Genomic DNA, 12,280 nt, shown 5'->3' with positions numbered 1-12,280 from the left:
CATCCATGAAAGAGTATCTGATATCATCAGTTTTATACAACTAATAGAATGATCTGAAAAAGAAAAAAGCTCAAAGACAGAAAAGGGAAGCTGTTACTTGGATGGGTGAACTAGAGAGAACACTTACCATTCAAAGGCTCTTTGCTCTTTAACATACTCATAAAAATAACACTAGGCAGTTTACATAAAACATGTATGGCGCCTATTTTAATCTCAAGAATGTCAAATTTTCAAGTGCTAGTGTAGGATGTTAAAATATTGGTGTGCAAAGGGATCTCAAAGATCAATTATTTTTAAAAGATCCACAGTAACAAGAATGGCATTTTCATACAGATTCCTGGCTACTAGTCAGCAAGAGGGTCATTTTTAAGAGACAGCCTTGTCTTCCAAATGTCCAGAAATTACCTCATCTTAGTCACTTATTTTTCTGTCAGATTTGATTCTGAGATCTTATTTCATGTATAATTAAAAAGAATTTCATATATGAGCTGCTCATGTGGACTTCTGTTGGAATTTCAAGATGTTTTTCTCATGGTCATTAGTCTCAGTAGGTTTCTGTCTCAGGCAGTGGGAGAAGATGCAGCCCAATTCTTGATCCTGCGTCAGGAGGAAAGGCAGAGAATTCTCAGTTTCACAAAAGGAACAAAGCCCCCTTTATAGCACCCCAATGCACATGGTGAAATTTCCTGAGTCGGTTGATAAGGATAATTAAACTATGTAGGTCAAGGACCAGACACAACCATTCAACTTTCTGAAACTCATTAGATAAAGGCTTGAGAAACATTATTCAAAAGCAGCAATATTTAATAATTGTTGAATTTTTAAAAAGTGTTTTATTGTTGCCAAATAATCTTGAGAAAACAATAAAAGCCCAAATCCTCAGCAATATTATTTTGTTTAAAAAAATCAGCTAAAAAACACAGTAATATTTTTATCTGTTCTACTTTAAAATTAACTGTGTGAATAAAAACACAGTAATAATATTTTTATCTGTTCTATTTTAAAATTAACTGTGTGAATTTCCTTTTTTTTGTACTTTGCTCATGCTGTCTTCTCTCCCTGTGCTGGCTTTTGTGTCTCTTCAAAATCTTTGTTCCCAGAAATGCTGTCTGGGGAATCACAGCATGGCAAATATTTTTCTCTATCTTGAATACTTTAAGTATTGTCAATAAATAGTTTCTTCTGGAAATTTAAGAAATAGCTTCGTTGAAATGTAATTCACATATAAAAATGTACTTATATTAAAGTTAAGTTTCATGAGTCTTGTCAAATGTATAGGCGCTTACGATCACCTCCACAATCAAGGGTTCATCACCCCAAAAAGCTCTCTCCTGCTCTTTGGAGCTGATTCCCCACCACACCACTTCTGTGTTCGGGCAGCTCCTGCTCTGCTTTGTGTCTCTAAAGATCAGTTTTGCCTGTTGTAAAGTTTCTTCAGTAGAACCATTTCTGGGGTCCAGGATACGTGACTTAGCGAAATGTTTCTGAGATTTTTAACTATGTTACTGTCTGTATCTGTACATTATTCCTTTTTACTGACAAGTTTTATTCTATTGTACAAATATACTCAGTTAGTTGATCCATTCACCTTTCACAGGAGATGAGGTTATTTCCAGTATTTTGCTACTATAAATAAGCTAATATGAACCTCTCTGTATAGTATCTGTGTGAATATATTTCATTTTTTAAAAACTAATTAAGTGCCAGGTGTGGTGGTGCACACCTCTAATCCCAGCACTCTAGGAGCTTGAGGCAGGAGGATTGCTAGTTCAAATTCAGCCTGGGCAACTTAGCAATTTAGTAAGATGCTGTCTCAAAATTAAAAATGTGTTAGAGATGTAGGTTAGTCAAAGGCCCTGTGTTCAATCCCCAATACCATCAAACAAACAGACACCAAATCTCCACCACCACAAAAAGGAATTAATTTTACTGCGCATATTTAAGATATGCGATGTATTTTGACACACATGTATATAGTTCAGTGATTACTACAGTCAAGCAGATGAACATCTTCCTCACCTTGCATAGTTACCCTTTCTGTATGTAAGAGTACCTAATCTCTACTCTTAGAAAAATTTCAGTACACAATACAATGTATTACTGTAGTTCTTATGCTGTTTATCAGAGCTGTAGATTTCTTTCCATATAATTGTAAATTTATGGTTTGACATACATCTTCTCATCCCTCCTTCCTGTCCCTGTAACTACATACTATTACTGTGTATTCAATTTTGTAAAGATTATGCAGATAAATATTTTCATATTCTCATATACATTGTATATGCACATATTCTCATACATATATGCTTGAGTATACAGCACACATGTATGCATATACAATAAAACCTTGGTTTGTAAGCATAATTCATTCTAGAAACATGCTTTTAATCAAAAGTACTTGTATAGCAAAGCAAATTTCCCTACAAGAAGTAATGGAAACTCAGATGATTCATCCCACAACCCAAAAATGTTCACATAAAAATGATCACAGTACTGTAATACAATACAAAATAAGAAAGCAAATATAAAATACAAAGAAAAATAAACACATTAACCTGCACTTACCTTTGAAAACCTTCTTGGTTGGTGTGAGGGAGACAAGAGTGGGGAGGGTTATTGTGAAGGATGAGTTCCACTATTAGTAATAGAATCACTGCTATCTATTGGCCCAGTGAATATTTCTCATTATATTCCCCTTTAACATGTTCCTTAGGCCCTTTGTGTTTTACAAGTTGGTACTTGGATCTTGAGGCTTACTCAGATTCAAGTTTCTTTTACCAAAGTGTTTCCTAAGTGGTGGTGCATACTTCATTGGGGGCACGGAGCCTATGGTTGTCTTGCTTTTTCTGCTCTTAGTACTCATGATGCTTAATGCCCATGTGATTTAATTCTTTCAGGGTTGCAAAATGGCAGTATTCTTACTTTTGCATTCCTCCCTCATTTATTTGGTGAAAATTTGTAATAAGAAAGTTTGCCTTTTTTACTATTTGCTTACATAATGGTATAATTCATACAGCAAAAGCAGGATAAATAATTTGTTCCTTTTATTTACTAATTTTAAGATAAATAACTGGCTCATCCAAGGTGACCAATCAACTTTTTTGTGCCTGTGTTTGTGTGTGATGATGAACTCAAGGATTTGAATGTACTTGATATGAGACTTCCTACAGATACTACCTTTATTCATACCAAAGCTGTCCTCTTTGGGAGCTCTTCAAGTTGGCTCCCATGTTCTCAAAAGATATATTGTTAGGGCCAGAGATTTAGCTCAGTGGTTGCACTGCCTGGCTCACGAGTGTAAGGACCTGAGTTTGATCTCTGGTACCAAAAAGAAAAAGAAAGATGTATTGTCAAAGTTCTTTAACTAGAACCTGGATATAAGAAAACACCACAAAGCATTTGGTTTGACTCACTTAAGAAATTTCCTGTCATTGTCTATACATACTTTATGTTATCAGAAATTTAATTATGCTTTAATGTCAATCTCATGCTTGTAAGAGTGGCAGAATTTACAAAACAAAAGCAGTAATAGAATGTGAACCACAAAGGCACTACTTGACTTTAAGAGAAATGATGTCTGACAGGTCCAAACTATTATTCTTGCTGGCAAATAACCATGGCTGGCTTTAAAGAGCAACCACTTTCTGTTCTAGAAGATGAATAGCTGGGTTGTAAAAATAATCCAGTCTCTGGAGCATTTGAATGTCTCGGTCCATTTATGTCCTTAAGTCTTCTTGGCTTTAAATGCAGACTTCTGTACTAGAGTCCTGAATGCCTTTGAAAAATGTTAATATAGGCAACTGTTTGGTTTTTTTTATTAAAATAGTTTAAACATGAACAAAAAGAGCATTATTACAAAACACATATACAGTGACTACCTAGAATTTGCGGTTTTTACTAATTTGTCACATTTACTTCACATAATTTTAAAAAGAAAATATATTAAACAGAGTTTCCTTTACTTTCTATGCTGATCTTATTTACTACCTCATTACAAACGCAGCCACAATTCTGATGTCAATGTGTATCTTTCCTATGCATATTTTATGCTTATGCTCTACATGTATATATTTATAAGAAGCACTTAAAATTCTATGTTTTCAATGTTTATATAAATATTATTGTACTATTTGGCATCTCATTCACTGACTTGCTTTTTTCGCTAAATGTTTTGTTTTTGAATCAATGTTAATAACATCAAGTTTACTATTGTTCATTATTGCATAGTATTCCATCCATTGAATATGGATGTATATTAATTTATTAATCCCTTTTATTAATCCAACATTTATGTTTCCAATTTGTTGTATCATCACACAATGATTCTAAAAACATCTTTGAACACTCGTGAAGGAGATTTTCTGTAGAGATAAATATAGAAGTAGAATTTTTAGGGTACTGAGCATCATGTATTTTCATCTTTCATGGATACTAAACATTTATCCATTCAATAAACATTTATTAAAGACCTACCATGTACAAGTGTGCCTCGTATAAGATAAGAGGGTTATAAAACCTTAAATGATACTAAGTATCATGAGCAAAGAAATATCCACATCAGTAAATTAGTTAATTCAGCAAATTCTAAACAGTGGGAGCATCTAAGAGGGAGCTGCCAATTTTATAAGAACATGTGAGGAAATCTCCCATGGAGAAGTAAATTCTGAGAAAAGGAGACTTCCCTGGCACCTTTCAAATCCCAACAGGTATTTACTGTTGGACCAAGCCAGGAAGGAGCTCCAGGCCTACAGGTGGTGCTGAAGAGGTGAGTGTGGGTTTTGAGGGTGCTTGAACCAGGTAGTCCGTGGATTCATTGCCAAAAAAGAGTTGTAAGGAAGACCCTGGGAGGATCCAGAGCCACAACCAGGTGTATGAAGGTCTATAGTCAAGTTGAAGACAGAGCCAAGGCCTAGCTAGAAAATAATCTGAAGTTGGAGGTCACACCAAGAAAAACAAAAGGAACAATGTAGTCCAGATCTGGCTGGGGCATTCCACTCCGTGAGTCAAGGAGTCTCTGATTATGCTGATGGCCAGCCGTGGCGGGGGGAGACTCTGCCAAATTAAACAGATATCCTCTAATTTTCCAGCTCATAAATCTGGCTTTCTGGATATTTTTCCTCTTTGTTCTAGTTCATGTGTATTCTCTCATCTTCAGGAGTTTTTGCTGAGATATCAAAGGTTTAAAATCCTGCTTAAAAAGAGAGCCATTTCCAGTGAGCTACAGCTTAGCAGTAAAATATATGACCTATCTGTAGTACGTGAAATATATCCTTTGAAAACTATTTACCAGGGTAGTTGTAGAATTGCATCACTCTGCTTAAGGGCTTAGTGATGGATTCCAGGAAAAGGTGACCAAACTGAGAGTCACTGTCAAGAGTGGGCTCAAAGAGGGAGTTGCTCACAGTCCAGCTCCTGGATTAATGGATCCACTTCTAGTGCTGAAAGCATGTCCAGGACTGCCACTTACCACCAAAGCATGCCAGAGCCATGGCCTGCTTGGAAAATAACCCACATCGTACGCCTTGCCTTGCTACCTGTGCCGCTAATTTGCTTCCCACAGATCGACAACTCCGAAACAGGACAAGAATTTGGGCCAGATCAAGAATGATTTATCATTCTCTACAGGAGTGGCCAGCTTGCTGGCAGGGCAGTAGCACCTCTGTAACTTTGCCAAAATCCACAACTGGGGGAGATAATTAAACTCAGGCCTGGAACTCAGAAGCCTTTGAAAGCCTCCCCTAAGGTCACCTTCTGCTCAGGATTTGAGACGGAATTTAAAAGTTATCCTCTGAAAAGTCGGAGACTATCCAAACCAGCCACATTTAAAATAATACTACTAGTAAAAGCTCCTAAGGGCCTTCTTATCATTAATTCAAGGAACACCTGCCTATCTCTCTTCATATCCCCTTAATAAATGACTTTTGCCCCTAGACAAAGATATCCTCTATCACCCTGACAAGTCTGCCTACACACTACACCCATATTAATAAAAGACTACAGATGGATATTAATTGCTGCTATAAGAAAGCTTAGCTTTCCTGGATATAAGGAAATTAGTTTCTTTGTGGTTCAGGTCATTCCTGGAATCCATAGCCAGGCATAATAGGTATCCTGAATCTAAGATGTTAAACTGGAAAGAAACATTAGGAAATCTGAAAGCCAATATGCTGTCAACTTTCTCCCCTTAGTGGGGAAACAGAATAATGAGGCCAGCCCAACCCATGTAAAACCCCATGACCTGACAGAGGAAGGCATGTGGTGTGGGTATGAGCAGTGAGGGGTAACAGAAGAATGATATGGTACTCCACCATGGTTCAGTGATAAAAAACAAAGAGGAATACCTAAGTAAATGTTGTGTGTCGGTATGTGACAAGATATTATGGGGAAATTCTGGGACATGTGGTTGCTGGCTGCCTCTTTTCCTTTGCTGTATGTGGGACAATGCACAGTAAGCCTAACCTGCTTAAAGGGGCAGGCATTTGGTGTGTTTCTTTTAACTTCCTTTGTTCATTTAGATGTTTTCTGGTGTATTCTGCTTCCAAGGTTTAAGGCAGAACTCTGTAACTGTTGTTCCAGCCACTCCATCCTCATTGAACCTAACGTGAGAGTTAATTTTGATGTCTTTGGATTTCCATTACATCTCCATCTTGGTTCACCAACCTTTGGCATCAAAGTAAGGGACAGAGGACAGGGTGTTGGTAGCTGGCAGAGAATAGCAAAAGTCAGGTCATGGCATGTGGAACGTGGATGTTAGAGTACAGATGATGGATCAGATTATTTCTGTCATCTGGAAGTAGTTCTAGTATAGGTCCTCATCCGTGGCATAGGTGAGGGCATTAACAATGAGAGAGGAATCAGATGGAAGCCACCAATTTGAGATTGTCTATGCCTGTTGGCATGTTATTTGACATAAAGTTCCTATAGACCAGCTCCTAAGTGTTGTGAAGGGTAACATTTTGAGTGGATGTTTGCTATGAATTGTATCAAAATGCCATTCCAACTAGACCAGCTCCTGACTAGAGGAGTACTCTATTAACAACTGGAAGAAGGAATATTTGGTGGGGGAGGTACTAGATTTTAAACCTAGATTTTGTGGTCAATCAAGCAAATGTTCTATAGAAGGTGGGAAGTGGGAGGCCAGATTAAGTTTTTTGAGATCTTTGATTAGTACCCTACCAAGTAAAAATAGAATCAGGCCACCAAAATAATAGATTGTATGGCTGGCTCTTCCATGGAGAGGGATGATTTCCTTGTGATCACTGAGGCAGTGGATGGTATATATGATGAAGGACAAAAGTGGGGAGAGGACAAACCTAATTTTTGAGACTGTTTGTAAATAGGATAGTTTATTTGTATGTGGGACAAGGAAGGCAGCCTAAAATGAACTCCATGCCATAATGTCCCTCCCCATTTGGATTAGAGTTAGGGAAGGATATATACATCACAATCGCCTATTTCTGATGCTCGGAGTCTCTCATAATTATATCAATATTTTAAATGGAGTCATCCAAGGTAGTCCTAGATGACAATCTTTCACAGTGTGAAACAGAGCAGGTCATCTTATTAATTTAGGAGCCTTTGCAGCTCTTGAACCCTGGGCTGCCTCTATATAACTCTGGAGCTCTAGCAGGGGCAGTTAGATCTTGTTGATTAGCTGAAATTAGGGCTATGTCACCAAAGAGATCTTGTGACAATAGTGTCTTGCGGCCATCAACTGCCAAATGTATTAGATTGAGTTTTCCATTTGGTAACGCCAGAGTTGTGCAGAAAGGAGCCAAGGATTCCACCTCAGACTCTCAAGGACTCATGTTCTGAACCTATTGCCATCAATAAAAGTACTCAAATCAAGGAGTTTGGTGATGCCAGGATTGGTGAAGAGATGAGGTGGTCATCTATGTCTGGTGGCTGTCAAATATAGAGAATTGTCAGAAATCATCTGGGGATCTTTTAAAACTACAGAATTCAAGATGAGTGTGGTGGGCATGCCTGTAAGCCCAGAACTCCAGGGTGTTAGGGCAGGTGGACCTCAAGTTTGAATCCAGCCTGGGCAATTTAGCAACTTAGTTAGATCCCTGCCTCAAAATAAAAATGAAATCTGAAAAAAAAAGGATGGGAATGTAGCTCAGTGTGAAGAATCCGGGTGCAATCTTCAGTACTTAAAAATATTACAAAATTCATATCCTGTAAAACAAAAAATTAACCTTCCTCAAGTGGTTCTGATTATCAACTTTAGGAACTCATGATATGCCACAACTTTCAGATTTGATGTGTTGAATAGAATCCTATAATTCAGAAAATTACTGTTTTTGCTAAGCTGGGCAAGGTTGTAGGTGCCTGGAAGTACAGCTTCATGTAGGTTAGGCCACCAGAAAGGCAGGGAGTAGAATGAAAATTGAGGCTCCTGTCATATTTTATATACATAATTTCACATACTCTTACAGAAGCCCCTCTGGAATACACTCTCCTGCTGAGAACTTGCCCTGGGGTCCATTAGAGCACAGTTGTGATAGGTAGCTATAAATGAAAGACAGTTTCTCAGTTTCCTAGTCTGGCTATATTTCTTAGTAGCCATCATAAGCTTGATATTGTAAGAGCCTATCAAGTTTTATTTATGGAGGTGGTTTCCTGCTATATTTGGTTTCAGAAAACTATACTGTTACATATGCCTGAGGTTAGAATTCACCAAGGCTACTGGGCATGGCACACCCCTTGTAATCCCAGCACTCAGGAGGCTAAGGCAGGAGGATCACTGTGAGTTTGAGACCAGCCTAGGCTACATTGTAAGTTCAAACCCAACCTGAACTGCATAGTGAGATCCTGTCTTTAAAAAAAATTCACCAAGGAGCAGGAAGTTCCCAACCAATTTTCTCTCTCCTAGCTGGCCAGATGGAACCAAGTAAGTTGGGAGATTTAAAAAAAAGAAATGGAGAGAGATCTGGGTGTAATGGCACAGGGAGATTCCTTGGGATATTGCTAGTTGAGAGGCTGAGGCAAGGGGATTGAGTTTGAGGCCAGCTTGGGCAACTTAGTGAGATTCTGTCTCCAGACAGACAGATTAGATAGATAGATAATAGACAGACAGATAGGGCTGGGGATACATATAGCTCAGTAGAGTGCTTTACTAGCCTATGTGAGGTCCTGGTTTTAATTCCCAACTGCAAAACAAAATTAAAGTAAAATAAAATGCATTAAAATAAATAAAAGAGAGCAATGAGTTCATCAGGACAGGAAAAATAATGGTAATGTTGGAGACATTGGCAATGAGGATAATCTTGGTCATGTTGGTGACATTAGTGATGACCATGATGTAGAATAGTACTTATAATCTCTGCAAGTCCTTCGGATGGCAGCTATGGCTTGGGGCTAGTTTTTAATGATGATTTTCACATGATGGGTATGTGAGTCAGCTACTTTTAAAGGGCTAAGAACAGAGTGAACATATATAAATCAAAGTTTTATCAATTAAATATTTCCATTTTGACTCACTATAACTTCTGAGGCATTAAATCTTTATTTTTAAATGACCTTTCATTGTCATTTAATGATGGAATACTTCAGGCTTAGGTTATTTTTTCGTGCCTCTGTTATGTATAGTTACTATGTAAAAAGAACTCTTAATTTACTGGAATTCATATTTAAGTAATGACCTTGTAAAGAGTAGTTTTCACATGTAAAAATGTATTAAATACTTTAATTTTTCATCAGATGAAATTTTCTGAGCAAAGGAGGAGGAAGAAGAGGGAAAGGAAACATAAAAAGAATTAAGATGTGTTTATGTTTACCAACTCCCCATGATGAATGTAATCATTATGTACTCTAAATATGCACTGATAAAAATTTTATTTAAAAAGTTTTTACACTGTGCAAAGAAAAACATACTATGCCATATCTGAGACTCCAAAGCCTATGAGGTATAGTATTTTAAAATGTTAAGAGACAAATTATCTCTGTATTCCATATTATCTCTGGGATGTTGACAGGTCATTCATTAGGAAATTAAAATAAGTAGCAAAAATGTGATAACGATATTCTAGATATTAAAATAACATTTTCTGTTTACACGATAATTTTTTTCTGTCTGAAATTTAAAATGCTAAAGTGATGGTGTTAGAAAAGACAAAGTGCTTGTGGAAGAGAGTATGTAATGTCAATTAAAATACACACATTCCACCACAAACTTTCCAATGTAAACTTAGAAAGGCAAAATGATGCAATGACCTATAAATAACTCAGTCCATTACTTGATGACTTCACCAATGTTCACTTTTAGTATTTTATTCGTCATCATCACTATCATTCTGCTATTTTGTTGCTGTTGAACAACATTATATGCTGAATATAACACTGGACGTTTTACATATATGATTCTTTTTAATATTCACAAAAGCCTCATGTGGTATTTTTTTTCTAATGTGGTATTTTTAATTGTCTCCTTAAAAAAAAAAAAAGAAACTGAGGCCAAAGAGATTTTTAAGCAACACATTCAAGGACCCACAGCCAGTAAAGGATTGAAGACAGGAATAAATCCTGGATCTGCTGAAGACCAAGATTAAGTTCTTACTTGCTGTACAATAGTCGACCACAAACACGTAATTTGTACTGAGTAACTAAACCCTAATTCCACCCCCCTCTCATAAGATTATATCACAAACTTTTCCTGGGCTTCCTGCAGCAGTTTAATCCACATTCCGTCACATCCGCTTTGAGACTCCACTGGGATGCCCTGCCCTCTAGTGGAATTCTGCTCAAAGACCTCCTCATCCACCCCCGACTTCCCACGGTGAAAAGGTGTTTTGTACCGCATAACTATTTGTTACTGTTTTATCTTGAATATGATCAAACGTCTTTCTCCTATTTCCTTTAATGTAGAGAGATTATTTCTAGCGGGGGGTTGAAAACTCTACAGAGATTCAGTAAGAAATAAGAATTCAATGCTCCTGGCATGGAAATCCACACAGCTACGCTATTCTCTGAAGTTATTAGGACAGCGCAAGCTTCTCCCCTCAAATCCCATTTGAAGGCTGGAGGATATGTCAGGTTGTGTTAGAACCAGCCTCCAGAGGCAAAGTAGACCCTTCTGGGATCCACAAAGAGCTTGTAAATGTATTTAAAGCCCAGGAAATTCAAGTAGATGAAAATTTGTTTTCCTCTGAGCTTACATTAATTTTTAATATTTTTCTAACAATCTCCTTCTCCTTAGTACATTGTAGTATTAAAATATGTAATTGGATGGCCTTGGTTTAACTAGGAATGAATTGGGTTAACATTGGATCATATTGCAGCAAGCAAGAGGGACAGAATTTTTTTTTTTGTAGTGAATTAGGCCATTATTTCTGCTATTGTTGAGAGAGAGAGAGAGAGAGAGAGAGAGAGAATGCCCTGGGCAAAATTGCTGATGCTATCACATGGAAAAGGGCTGACTGGTGGGCTTATAAATGCTTATGTGCAGGCAGTAGGGAGTGCTGAAGGAGAGGAAACCCACCATTCCATCTCTATTAGAGAGATAGTTCTTAAAAATTAGGGAGATTTCATTCTTGGCGAGTGACCAATATGGAAATGGAAATACAGCAAATCCAGGTTAATATGGCATGTGAGGGCTCCTAAGAACATTGCATCTCTTCATGCCCTACATTCAAATTATTTCCCTCCATGCTTAGATTTCAAGATAGGGGAGAGGATGGTCAAAACCTAAGAAAAAACAATTTTTAAGACAAAAATTCTTCCAAAGTAGTACATGAAAAAATTATTTTAACAAGGGGCTAAAATGCCCTCTAAGTGTAAAAGTATAAGATAGATAAAAATTAGGAAATATATTTTAAATAAACTCTTTTGTTCACTGAGATTTAAAAATGATATTCAGTATATTATGTATGGGTTCAAAATTTGCCTATGAATGATTTTTGCTATTTCTGGAATATAGTATATAAATACCATATATTAAGTAAAATCTTTCCATTAGAAGATTTTCAGGGTTTTCATATTTTCTATGGGTTCCTCCTGGCTGTTGTCTAGTTATTCTAAATACTTGTAGAATGTTAATATAGCGAGGCAGGGTTTCTTGACTATAATATATATAATATACAGTGGCACACACTTGTAACTCTATTTACTTGAGAGGCTGAGGAGGGGGGATCAACAAGGGCAACATGGATAATTTAGCAAAGCTCTCTAAAATTTAAAAAGATGGAAAGGTCAGGGAGGTAACTCAGAGCTCCCTGGGTGTGTGGGTGGACACACACACACACACACACACACACAAATGGGGTGGAGGAGGGAGAGG

Source organism: Fukomys damarensis, unplaced genomic scaffold, assembly GCF_012274545.1.
Source record: "Fukomys damarensis isolate Sample0158 unplaced genomic scaffold, DMR_v1.0_HiC HiC_scaffold_37, whole genome shotgun sequence".
Taxonomy (NCBI): domain Eukaryota; kingdom Metazoa; phylum Chordata; class Mammalia; order Rodentia; family Bathyergidae; genus Fukomys; species Fukomys damarensis.
Note: the sequence above shows the minus strand (reverse complement) of the source record.